This window comes from Myripristis murdjan, chromosome 11, assembly GCF_902150065.1.
Source record: "Myripristis murdjan chromosome 11, fMyrMur1.1, whole genome shotgun sequence".
Lineage (NCBI taxonomy): Eukaryota > Metazoa > Chordata > Actinopteri > Holocentriformes > Holocentridae > Myripristis > Myripristis murdjan.
This window is the reverse complement of record NC_043990.1, coordinates 5,268,184-5,282,099: the sequence shown is the minus strand read 5'-3', so window position 1 is coordinate 5,282,099 and position 13,916 is coordinate 5,268,184. Positions and strand designations below refer to the sequence as shown.

General features: G+C 41.8%; 1 protein-coding gene across 1 annotated transcript in view; it reads left to right on the top strand.

The window, feature by feature from the left end:
- Positions 1-255: 255 nt before the first annotated feature.
- Positions 256-13,916, top strand: part of LOC115368298 (gamma-enolase) — a 34,532-nt gene continuing 20,871 nt past the window's right edge. Inside the window, exon 1 of the mRNA XM_030064361.1 lies at positions 256-358. The gene's annotated coding sequence lies outside the window, so the exon portion shown is untranslated. The remainder of the gene's footprint in view (positions 359-13,916) is intronic.

The window sequence follows — 13,916 nt, the reverse complement described above, 5'->3', positions numbered from 1 at the left end:
GGAGGCGCAGCACCCCGTCCTCATCTCTTCATCCCCCTCTCCTGCTTTTTAATTAACCCCCATCTTCGTCCTCCTCCTCCTCCTCCCATTCCTCTTCTCCTCTTCATCTTCCTCTGAGTCATCTCCCCATCTTCCCCTCCCCCCTCTGTCACACATTTTACCCCCCTCCCTCCCTCCATCCCTCCCTCTCTCCCTCCCCACTGTTTTCCTCACTCTCTCTCTTTCTCCCTTGCTCGCTCGCTCGCTCGTGCCGTCTCCCTCCCTCTCTCTCTCTCTCTCTCTCTCTCTCTCCCTCTCCCTCTCCCTCGCTCTCAGTATTTTCTCGGCGGCTGTGAAAGGCAGAACACACAGGCGGCAGGTAATGGCAGGAAATCCTCTCTTCCTTTTCTCTTTACCCCCTTCTCTCTCTCTCTCTCTTCTTCAATATCTGCATGTCTCTCTACCCCTCCTCTCTATCTCTCTCTCTCTCTCTATTTTCATTCATTCACATGAGGGGTTGGTTTTTTTTTTTAATGTCTCGTATCGATCTCCTGCTGCTCGGACTGGAGAGGATGCTGCTGCTGCTGTGTGTGTGTGTGTGTGTGTGTGTGTGTGTGATATGCTCCATGCATTCTCCATGATTCCTTGGAAAATGGCTGTCAAGTGTGTGTGTGTGTGTGTGTGTGTGTTTGTATGCTGCACTGCTAAATTATGGACAGCTCCTTAGTGTATCAATTATATATGTATGTGCATGTGGTGTGTGTGTGTGTGTGTGTGTGTGTGTGTGTGGTGCCTTTAATATGGCACGCAAAGGAATGTGTGTGTGTGTGTGTGTGTGTGTGCTTTGAATGTCTGCATCTTTGGCACTCTGTGATGTGTGGGTGGATGTGAAGTGTGTGTGTGTGTGTGTGTGTGTGTGTGTGTGTGTGAGAGAGAGAGAGAGAGACACACACACACACAGAGAAAATTAATAATATGTGAGTAGAAGCTATTTGTATATGCATGTGTGTGTGTGTGTGTGTGTGTGAAAACAAACACATTAATATCATTACATATGTGTGAGACTGCTCTCTCTCTCTCTCTCTCTCTCTCTCTGTGTGTGTGTGTGTGTGTGCGTGTGTGTGTGTGTCCGCTCTCTGCCAAACGTGTGATAATCAGCCTTCTGTTCCTCCTCCTCTCATCCCTCCGTTCCTCCTCTCTCTTCTCCGGCCAAACCGGGCCATTTAATTATTTATCTCTCTCTCTCTCGCTCTCTCTGTGTTTCTCTATGTCTCTCGCCCAGCCTCCACTCCCTCTCCTCCTCCCTGCTGCTCTCTCTCTCTCCTCCCTTTCAGTCGTCCTGTGTGTCTCTCTCTCTTTCCATTTATTTCAATTTCCCTCTCTCTTCTGCCAGTGCTCCATATATATCTTCATCTGTCTCCTTTCCTTCCTCCCTTCCTCTCTCTCTCCTACCTCATGGTCATTCTCTCTCTCTCTCTCTCTCTCTCTCTCTCTCTCTCTCTCTCTCTCTCCACATGACTCCTTTTTCTCTTCATATAGTGATAATATATTTATTTCCTATCCCTCTGCTTTCTTCCTTCCTCCCTTCTCCCTGCGTGCATCTCTCTCCCTCTCTCCCTCTCTCTCTCCCTCACTCGCCCCCTCACGCTCCTGTCCTCTTTTTTTTTTTTTTTTTTTTCCTTCTCCTTCTTCTTTGCTGGTGTATTTTCTGCTGAGCACTGCAGTCTCTGGTAGGTGTGGTGCGTTCATGGGTGTCCTCCTGCTGCTGTTACTGCTGCTGCTGCTGCTGTAGAGCTTACGTAACACACACACACACACACACACACACACACACACACACCGGTGGCCGTGCGACATAGATACAGACAGAGAGAGAGAGAGAGAGAGAGAGTCTAGGGATGGAAACACGAGTGATGAGGTGAACTTATTATCCCGCTGAGGTGAGAGATCGATGGCGGCGCTGACGGAGGCGTGAGGGAGGCCGAGGTGTGTTTGGATGAGCGTGTGTTTATTCCTAATTCCATAATCCATGAAATCTAATGGCCACAATCCAGCAGCAGGCGGGCTGATAGAGTCGCTGATCAATACCGACGACTCAATGATCGCTTCAACAGCCGCTGCAGCGATTTTGATCAAAACTCACTTTCTGATCCGTTGGGAGCAGAAAGTCTCCGCAAATGAATAGATAGATAACTGGTCGTGTGTGTGTGTGTGTGTGTGTGTGTGTGTGTGTCTGCAGATAATCTCGCATACTCCCGGGCCTATCAGCCTTGTATTTTTTTGTGCATAGTTTTGAATGTATGATCAAGGATCTCTCTGGTGGTTTTGTTGATTCATCACCTTTGAAAAATGCTTGTTCACGCCACCGCCGCTCCCTCTCTTCACTCCCTCTCTACCTCGCTCGACCACTGCTGCTCTCTCTCTCTCTCTCGTCTGACCTGACTGTTTTTCACAGCGTTAACGAAGGCAGAGATGCTAGACTGCGACCGAAATGTTCACTTTTTCTTGTTGGGAAGTGCTGCATTTAATGTTTTTTTCCATGTGATGGCAGGGAAAACATTGTTTTTTCTGTCCGTTTGTATCCGTCCCCATCTAATCTTGCGTATTTCTGGGCCTATCCGCCTGATATTTATGATGCCCAGTTCAGCTCTTGTGGTCGCGGTGATTCGAAACCCTTGAAAAAACCTGTTTTCTGCCCAAGTCTGACCGCAGGAGACGCAGAGAAATACCAGGTGGAGCTCTGAGGCAGATGAAGACAGATGTGCAGAGAGGGAAGACCTCAGATCACATTCATGCAGATTCACAAAAAGAAAAAAAACAAAACAAAACACAAAGAATGAACAACCAGGAGCCGCCCACTGTCTCTGCACACACAGAGAAAGTCAAAAAATGAACTCAAATTAAGCCAAAAGTGAACCCAGCCCAACATCTTCATTAGAAAATGAGTGTGAACGTGATCTGACTCCTAAAACAAAATCAAGTCCTCTCACATTTGGATTGAGTCCGATCATTAAAGGGGCACTCTGCAAAAATAAGCATCAAATAATAATGAGTCTACTTGTCTTTTTTATTATCAACTTTATTAACTAATAGATTACATTCTTACTTACACAAGCTGTCCTATCATCATCGATTAAACATCAAAATGTTTTCTGGACTGTGTGAAGAGCGTGATTAGAAACATAAAAAAAACAGTTCAACAAGAAAAAACGTTAAATGTGCACCACTGTCACACAAAAGGTAGCTCAAAACGCCTCGCATAATTTAGCAAAAACATAAAAACAAAGATGAGGACAGCAGACTTGCAACCCTAAGCAAATATCGGTGATAAAAAGAAAGAAAGAAAGAAAGAAAGAAAAAAATGTAAAGGGTTTAAAGCGGTGAGACGTTCCTCTGTGACGCCTGCAGGCCTGCTGGGCCCTGCTGCTGCTGCTGCACCCCAGGAGGAAGTGTTTGGAAAAGCCTGCAGCGCTGCAGGATGGACAGACGCAGGGCGCGGCTTCAGCGCTTCAGCACACAGCGACAGAAAAGAGGATAGAAAATATGTCTTAAAAAAAAAACAAAAAAAAACAACAACAACAACAACAAGCCAAGCGAACGCATCAATCCTCTCGCCTGTGTGTGAGCGTTTGTGTGTGCTGGCAGCGAGTCAGGCACCTGATCCGCTTCTTCTTTCTTTCTTTCTTTCTTTCTTTCTTTTTTTTTTTTTTTAAACCGTTTTACATATTACACATTTCGCTGACTCTTTTATCCGCAGCGACTTACAATGAGCGTAACAACTGAATAAGCATAAAGTCGCAGATCAGCGGCTCCGTAATCAAGCGGCATTGAGGAGGACGAGGCTCAGAGCCGCCGCGGAGGAGAGATGTAAACATCCCCTCCTCCGTGTCGCCGGGGAGGATCACACAAACTGCTGAGCGACGAGGCGACAGGCGAGAGGAGCCGCGTGAATCTGCAGCGGGTTAAAGGAAACAAAGGGAGGCTCGATATCCAGTTCATCCCAGAGAGAGAGAGAGAGAGAGGGAGAGAGGGAGAGAGAGGGGTGGAAAAGGTGGAAGAGGAAACGTATAGGGTTGTAAATGTCTTCGGGCAGGTTTTACACACACACACACACACACACACACACACACACACACACACACACGGCGTGTAATGAGTCAGCCTGTCTCTGCAGGGTGAGGCCGATACAGAAAAACATAAAAGAGAGAAATCACATCGGGAACAGGAAAACGAACCTACACTCTCAGACAATAAAACACAAAATTGCACCTTTAGGGGTACAAATGTACAGCTTTTGTACTCCTGGACATTGAGTGCTTATTTGGACCCTTGTGGTTTGCACTCAAGATACTAACTCATACCCACAAATCTACAAAAAAAAAATTTCATTTAAAGGCTACTCAACCAAGGCCTGCAAGTTAAAATCCACCTTAAATTGATGTGTCACCTGATTTATGTATTTATTTAGGTATTCATTAATTAATTCATTGTATTTGGCCTAAAAAACACTGTCTCCTGATGTTGTACCTTCACATTTAGAGAAAACGGTGCATATATGAACCTTTTTGGCCCTAATAACCTTGAGGTCCAATAAATAGCTCTATAAGCGGTATATGTGTGTGTATTGCACCTTGAGGGGCAGAGATGTCTCTCTTTGAGCGGTTGGAGGTTTGATTCCCTCCTATATTTAAAACATGTCGTCCAAAATTTACTAAATTTGGTACGCATGTTTTTTGGGTCATACAGGACAATTTTGATCATGCAATTCTCCTCAATCTAGTAAAAAATGTGATCTGTATCCAGAAACGGTATCCAGATAAGGAAAAATGCAAGACGTAAATGCAAAATCTCATTATCCAGATACCGAGATCATATTTTAATGCAAGGTGTAAACGGGGCCTTGGTTTAATGCTTGTAGTTTGTGCAGTTTGCAGAGAAACGGCTTGTTCAGTAAAACACGACCTGATCGTTTCAAGAAGCTCAGCAGGAGAAACTGTGGAGTCACCAGGCGTGAAGACGTGCTGGTGGACGCCAGAAGCTGCTGCGACTCTGCATCCAGATCTGACACTTCAATACGTTTTTACTGCAGTGAAAAATATGAGCAGAAAAATCCAGCTCAGGGCTCCCGAGGTCACTGCATCCGCTCTGTTCATCAGTCATAATCCAGCCTGCAATAGTTTATGGAGCTAGTGAGCATTTCTCAGTTGAAAAGACATTTTTTAAAGTAAAATGTCTACGGTCCTGATTGAAAAGACGTTAAAAACAGTGAAAGTTTTAGATGTTGATTGAACGCTCATATTTAGGCACATTTTTCACTGGGATTTGCAGTAGTTATATTTATCAGTGGTTTAAATACACAGTGAGCATTCAACAGCTGCATACATTCAATACATCGAGAAAAAAAACAAAAACAAAAAAAAAAACAGAATATCACAGATTTACCATGGATTTTACTGGGGGTGGGAATCAGCAGAGGCCCAATAAAACAATATTATCACGATACTTAAGTCACGATATGAAAGTGTTGGGATTTTAACCATTTTGCAATATGCTGAGTATTGTGATAACACGAATTTAGATATATTACGATTTATTACCTTTTTTTCAACTGCAAATCATGTCCCCAGGCGAAAACGCTGGCAACAGCTGTTTTACCAAATAAGCTGAAGTTTTCATCCTGTCACAGTCATTTTTACTGCAGCAAAATGGGACAAACTGACCAACTCTGTCAGAAAAGCCCGTCTGAAATGTTGCATCGATTCTTGGCGATACGATATCGATAGTTCCCGTCTGTGTATCGATACAATATCAACACAAAAAAAGTATCGCCACGCTGTGCTCTATCGATTTTCTCCCACAGGGGCGTCGTTTCAGCCAAAGCCAAAGCATGGCAACGTGACGTCACAGAAATACCAGTGAGGATGGGATCTGAAAAATTAACTTATCTAAAACTTTATTTAAACAGAGTCCCTTTTCCTGGCTGGGTATATCTACACGACAAATGACTGACTATCGTTACTCATTTGTTTAAACGTCACATAAAATGAAGAAATGCACTGAATAAAATGCTGATGTCTATTAGGTAACCAAGGGCTGTTCAAAACATTGAAACAAAAGGCAAATTCCGCACAAATTTGACACACAGTTTATTGTAGTTTCAAAGTACAAAGATCAAATGACACTGATTTCCGCCTTCAGTAAAATGTTGGAATTCATTTTTCTAAAGAAAAATCACCAACAATAGTGGACGTGATTTGTGCTGCAGGCTGTCGGGCTGTTATCTAAAGCAGCTGGGAAACAAATCTTCCATAAGACACTGTGATAAATCATGGAGGAACGGGGCACCAACGTTTTCGTCCAGGCCAGTTTCTTTAGTTTGTTTTTCTAAATGATTCTGTTAAACCACAATTCAAACGCAATGTCTGATTTTCATCAGCCGATGTTAGTTCAGTGACCATTGTGGGGTTTTCTGTCTTTAACGGACAAATCCGTCCATCAGAGGTCTATTTTTCCTCTCACAGACAAATGAGCCTGAATGAGTGCACGTTGTGTGTGTGTGTGTGTGTGTGTGTGTATGTGTGTGTGTGTGTGTGTTGTGTGTACAAACCTGATTCCAAGGTACAGCAGCTGCCGTACCCTGGGCGGCGTGGCTGAGGAGGGAGAGCGGTCATCTGCTAATCACAGGGTTCCTGGTTCGATCCCAGCTCCTCCAGAGAGCGTGTCAAAGTGTCCTTGAGCAAGACGCTGAACCCCTGACCTCTTCAGTGTGTGAACGTGAGGCGAACATAAAGCGCTCTGACTGTTCAATAGACTAGAAAAGCGCCACACAAACGCAGTCCGTTTACCTCGCCGTGCCTAATTGACCAGTCGTCTTCTGACCTCAGGTGCTCTCTGCCACGTCGCACGACGAGCGTATTGATCACCTTCTGGCTCGCTGAAATCAGGCCGAAAAGACTTTCTGATCGAATATCCCTCAGTTTTCAACGATAAATCAACCTTGAGAGTGCGCTCGGTGCTCACCGGGATTAGGATTAGGGTCTCTAGGGACAGGAGCCTGAGACTTCTCTCTCCCCTGGTTTGTCAAACTGTGTCAGAGCCTGTGGGATTAGGAGGGGGGAAATGTTGTTTTAGTGACAGATCATCATCGAGTGGACAAATTCATTTCACGCCTGTCTCCGGATTCGAGTCGTGCTCAGGCTGAGAGAACGCCGTCATCGTCCAGGTTTGCGTCCCGCTCAGTTTTACAGGCAAAAGTCGGATTGGGCTCGAAAAATCTGGGCCCGAGATTAACTGATCAATATCAGCTGCCGATATCAGCTTCTCTATCAGTCCGTTATGATTTTTTTTTTTCTGACATTTGTCTTATTCTGGAGGCTTTCCGGTTTTCATGTAAGACAGCTGTTGCGTAAAAATAACAAATGCTCAATTATCTTATGATAATTAAGTATTTGTTATTTGCACTGTGACTCTCACAGCAGTATTGGTATCAGAATTGGCTGGTGTGGGTGTGAAATTACTGGATATGAGTATCACCCTCAAGAAATCTATGGGTAAATACAGAACATCCCCAAAAAAATGCATTTATAGTATATAATGGCTGAATTAGCATTTTTAGAGTCTTCTCAAGGTTAAAGCTATTGGTTACAATGATATATCAAGGCAATACTGGCTTTTAGTATTAAATATTAAATATTAAATATCAGATATCAGCGAGTCATATTGTCGTCTGATATGATGTTTCTTTCTTTCTTTCTTTCTTTCTTTGTTTATTTAATGAGGACAGAGCACATTAATGAACATCAGCATAAAAAACCAAGATGTAAACATGCCACAGTTTGTAAGAAGGCTAATTTACATCTGTAGTCCCGAGGCAGGTAACAAAAAAAAACACAAGCAATAATACAATGTGCAAATACAAATACACCAATACACCAAGTGGATTATATATGTCAGCTAGAAAAACAGCCTGGACACCCTGGCACAAGCTTCGACCTTCACTGCACATTTTAATTATCCATTTAAATAAATGTGAGATACAGCTTTTTTTTTTTTTTTTTGCGTGAGTTAATTTTTAATCGAAAGGCAGCGATCTCGCCGCAGTTTCCACTGAACAGGTGAGGTGGGTCAAGAGCTGCTCAACCTGAATAATTTAATTAGAGCTTCAGTGGAGAGTTTGAGCGTCTGACTGCTGTTTTCGGAGGATTTTCCAGCCTGATGAACACCGAATCGCTGCAATTTTGGGGCATGAAATTGTGAAATTTAAAGATAACGGCGGTGACCTTCAGAAACTTACATCAGTCCAACCTTCGTTAAAACCATAAAATCATAAAGTGGAGGGAGAGAAAGTGGAGAAAACTGCCAGGAGAGGAGAAGTTTTCTCACTACCTACACTCTCCTACCTCCTTCCTACCTACATTTTGCACGTTTGAGTTTTCCTGAAGGACAAACACGCTCCTACACTGTGATGGCAAATCTGATTTCCTCTTAATGGACTTTACAAGGTCAGATTTTTCCGTGAATTTGAGGAGGTAAAGAGTGTTGCAGTGCCACAAAGAAAGAAAGAAAGAAAGAAAGAAAGAAAGAAAGGCAGCACGAACAGGAGAGAGCGCTGAAAGAATACATTTTGCATCGACGTTATAGCAAATTTACTAAACCGAGATTAGAAACAAGACGCTGAGAGCAGATGAGGGAAAAAGGAGGAAAAAAGAGGAGCATGCGAAGCGTTTAATGAGCATCATCACTGCAGAAAAAGAAAAAAAAAAAAAAAAGACGACACCCACTCCGCCAAAATAAGTGCTGACATTAAATCGAAGCCCGTTATGAGTTACTATTACAATCATGAGTCATCACAAGATCACAGTTTCATAATGGCTGTGTATTCAGGAGGCGAAATGGAGATGAGAATACAGAAAATGCTCTGTAAAGAAAATCTCTGAGGTCTGACTGTGTGTGCGTGTGTGTGTGTGTGTGTGTGTGTAGTTGTGCATCTGCAGATTTAAAACACTGTAAAACGCAGAGTAAAGTGTGAGTTCAGTTTGAGTTTAATTACATGCAGCTGACCACTGAATAGAAGCAGAATTTGCATAAAAAACCAGAAAAATACACAGAACATAATATACATTATAAAACTATATATCTACGTGCACCCATAAATGACTGTACATTAACATACAACCATGCATGCATTTTAAAATACCACAAAACAGCAATATACAACATAAACACATTTTTAAAAAATCTAAAGTAAAGCAAAGAAAACCCCTAAAGGCTTCAGCTATCTGTCTTTCGTTCCGTTCAGTTTTGAATTTTGACATTTTGCATTTATTTCCCTCCCTGATGGTTTATTTTCCTCGTAACTTTCATCAGTTTGGTGCCATAAAAAGGGGGAAACCTGCGATTTCATCTTCTGTTACGGCTACATCCCTTTTGAGAGATGTAGACGTAAAAATATGAAGTAAATAGAACAAATCAGACCATAAATTAAACCCTCAGAGAGTGAAAACCTCCAACGCAAAACAATTTTCCAAACCTGATCTCCAAAACTGATCGTCTTCGAATTTTTATTTTCCAAAAAAAAAAAAATTTTTTAAAAATTAGAAGTCAGATGTCAGATTTTCCCTGCTGCACGTGAACTCAACACGATATTCATTCATTCACTCATTAAATTTCATTTAATATCGTTATCATGATATTTTACCCACGATAACAATGTATCACGATATAGGCAGCTCCGCAATATCATATGTGTTGTAAAATATTCAGCTGTGATATCTTCATCGTATCTGTAACTGAAGAAAAAAATAACCTGCAAAAGGCAAAATCATTTCCCAGTAAACAAGAATCAGCTTTGTTTTTCAGTTTTAATGTGTGCAGCTCAAATCCCCAAAGGCTCTGAACAAACACGACTCAGAGGAACTGCGATGTGCAAATGAAGCTAAAAACTCAAACACTGATACTTGGCACCAGTGGATCGATCATATATCAGAAGAGGAAGTATCGCGATATATCGATATTGTATTTTGGCTCTAAAAGAACCACAAGTCGCCTGAGGCTGCACCAAGAGAAACTGTAAGAAACACATGAAGGAGAATGAAAAGAAAGTTTTTCTTTTTTCATATACAAGAAATACATTACTTTGAAGGAGTTAATTTTTTTTTTTTTTTTTTTGATCCACGTGTCTCAAAAATGAAAAATCACGACAATGACGCCATGATGCCTGAGGTCTGGAATGAACTTCTATTGGCGATCGGGTCGACTGAAAGAAAAAGAAGGAGCAACATAACAGATGATTTTTCTGAAAATCAGGGGTTTTTTTTTTTCAAACAAACAAAACAATAAATAATTGAAGCCAGAGGAAGGGCTTCTAGATTTTTTTTTCTTTTTCTAATATTTCTTTATTGTTTTTTTTAAAGAGTGGCTGATTTCTGAGCATTTATCAGCTGCTTGTCACAGGATTAAATGTAAAAAAGAGAATGGCAGCTGTTTTTGTCGTAGTAACTCACTGCAGAGGAACAGCAGCTCTCCACTGTAAAAGTTACGGTTCTCAAACCAGCGTGCCGTAACCTTGTGCACTCTGTCACCACAGCTGCAGAGTTTACTGTCATTTTCACAGATTTTTTTTTTTTTTACAGTGCGTGTGAATGCGGCCTGATGGTGTAACTCCCAGTTCCTGATATCAGATATTAAACGCACTGTGTGTGTTTTCTGTATCCGCACTGATAATGTTTCTATAGAGAGAGGAGATATGAAGAACAGAAAGCAACACTGTGAATTTGTTGGTCTCTCTCTCGTTCTGTGTGTGTGTGTGTGTGTGTGAGCTGGGACAGAGTGTGTTCAGTGTCATGCAGCGAGCCACATTTAGCTCTTCATGGATCAATAAAGTATTCATACAGAGCAGAGAGCAGCCTGGCAGAAATGGCCCCTTTTTTTTTTTTAAAGATATGGTAGCTGCGCGGCGTGTCTGGAATATCAACGCAGAGAAAAACAGTCGCCTTCCTCCTAAAGTGCCTCGCCTCCTCGTTGACGGCCGACGTCTGACCTCCTTCGGGCTTCAGCAGCGGCCCCGTCCTCCTCTGCCTCCGTGGGTTCAGCAGGTCAAATCGATGAGACATCAGAGCGCTCCTCAGCCGCTGACATCTGACCCTCGGTTCACTCCTCCGCCGCTGTCGTGACACGCAAAATAGCCAAGATGGTGGATGACAAGAGCGATCACAAACCCCCGGCTTCACCTGCTCCCTCACTTTCTGCATGCAGGCGGCGTTTTGTAAAGGATAATAACGCTCACATTTCTCAACCTTGACGCTGCGTTTCCACCTTTTGGGGTCCAAATGACGGACAGGGACAAACATCTCTGGAACTGGTCCATTAGAAAAAAGTAAGAATAAAGTAAAATAAAATAATAAAAACTCCCTTAATCCCACACCAGTGTTGTTCACTCACGGCGCCACTAGAGGGCGCTTAATTTTAAAACGTACCCACAGCTTGTAATAACCTGCTGTACAAACTAAATAACAGTTTTTTGTTTTTTTTTTACCGGAGGACTGACTTTCACTCAGGGTCACATCCAGTTCGAGGCGAGACTGGTTTCCATGGTAACGTTAGCTTCTCAGCATCAACCCTAACCCTTTCCCGAACCTCAGCCGAGTAGTTTTGGTGCCTAAACCTAACTCTGCTGTGTCACATAATTTGTCCTAATTGACTTTGCGTTAGCTTTGTTTTCATGGTATCGTATGTCATTTTAACCCGTTTCGTGCCACCATCACCTAACGCGTTGTTAAGGAAGTCGTGGTCATTTCACGCATTTTTTGTAAGATCACGTTATTTTTTTTTGCCTGTATTGGTCATTTGGAAAGCGTGGAAACAGGATCCAAGTTGAAAAATACCAGAATTAACATTTAAAAGCCAAACTGGAATTTCAAGTGTTAAATGGGAGGAAGTTTTTTTTTTTTTTTTTTTTTTTTTTTTTCAAGAATTGCATTTACTAAGCACTTGGTTGCCTTTCTTTGTCCTGCCGTTTTGCGTCCCATCCTCTCACACGGTCCACTCTTAAATACCTTAAAATGTTAAAATCAACCATCATCTTTCCCGAACCTCAACCAAGTAGTTTTGGTGTCTACGTTATTTTTTTTTTTTGTCTGTATTAGACATTTGGAAAGCATGGAAACAGGATCCAGGTTGAAAAACACCAGAATTAACCTTTAAAGGCCCATTTGGTTTGCAAACTGGAATTTCAAGTGTTAAATGGGAGACGTAGGAAGTTTTTTTGCACTTACTAAGCACTTGGTTGCATTTCTTTGTCCTACCGTTTTGCGTCCCATTCTCACACACAGTCGACTTAAACGCCCGACTGTGTCTCATTATAAAGTTATTAAGTCACACTGCAACGGAAAGTATCCTGATATTAATTTTTGACGTTGTGGTGTAACATTCCTGATCTGTGAACATGCAACTTGCGGCATGAACTCGCTAAATTCATGCAGTTTTTAAATACTATTATTAATCTTTTTGTTATAACTCACAAATATCAGTATTGGCCCCCAAATTTAAGATTAGTCAGACTCAAGAAAAAACATGGAGGACGATGAGCCAAGCAGCCGGTGGAGAGACGGTGAGATCGAAAATTTTTAGGCGCCTAATCATTTGGACGCCTAAACTAGAGGAGACGGATTTTAATCACCGTCCTCCGGCCTCGGCAGCAAAACCTCCTCCGGATGAGAACGTGGCCGGTGATTTCCACCGTGTGCCAGGTGTGTGAGGAGGCTGACATCAGACACGGCTCGCTCTCTGAAACCAGCGTGAACAGTCAGACGAATAAATCGAGCACCGAGACCGAGGCAGCGTGACGGAGCGTCAAACCCTGCCACGTGGAGGCTGATATTTTATTTAAAAACAAGAAAAAGGCTGGTGGTGACCTACTTAGGCGAGGCGCACTGTTTGGGAGATGCATCCCTCCTGCACTGGAGCACTGCAGGATTTTCCAGCCCGGTCCCCTCCCAGTCTGTCCCAGTCTGTCCCAGTCTGTCCCAGTCTCTCCTGGGAGGGAAACAACAACAACAGCAGCAGCAGGAAAAGACATTTTGTGGAGGAAGTGTGTTTTAGAAGCAGTTTTTGGTGACTGAATATAAATCAGATTCAGTTTTTTGGCCAAAGATGAAGAGGTTTGACTCGATGAGAAGCCTCACATCACACAGAATCAGGTATCGACACTTGTAGAAAATTATTATTTTTACTAAAAATAATTTACTAAATAATTATAGATTACTAATTTACAAAAAATTTATTAAAATATATAGTACTCATATAACCTGGCGATGCATTCATTTGATTAAATATATGATTATTTAGGTAGATACATAGATAGATAGATATACTTTATTGATCCTAACCAGGAAAATTCTCGATTTTATTTTATTTTATTTTATTTACCACAGGGCGCAAATCCAAGACACCATTATATTAGTCAAAGAAGTTTTAATGGTGTAAAAGATTCATACTGACTGTAAAAAATAAATTTGGTAGACGAGGTCTTAGCACCACAACAGGTTGAATAGCTAATGAAAGGAATACAGAAGCAGACATAATAGCCTACAGATTTTGAGTTTCTTCATGTTAATTTCACTCTGAATAATATGAAATAATCATCTCACCACACACTTTATATCTGCTGATATGATACAGTGCAACTTAAAGTATTAAATTGAATTGTTAAGTGTAAGCAGTAAATTGAGTGTGAAAAGCTCATATAACAAGTATAATATTTTTATGTGTGTCTACTGTAAACCATGAAGGTACCTCTAAGCATACACTGGAACTAAAAAATAATGGCATTTTGATTGAAATTTTAACTTAATTACATCAAAATTATATTGAAAAACAGAAACTTTTACTTTTAATGGCTCAGCAAACTCACTCTAGATGAATATTTCAAATCCATCAGA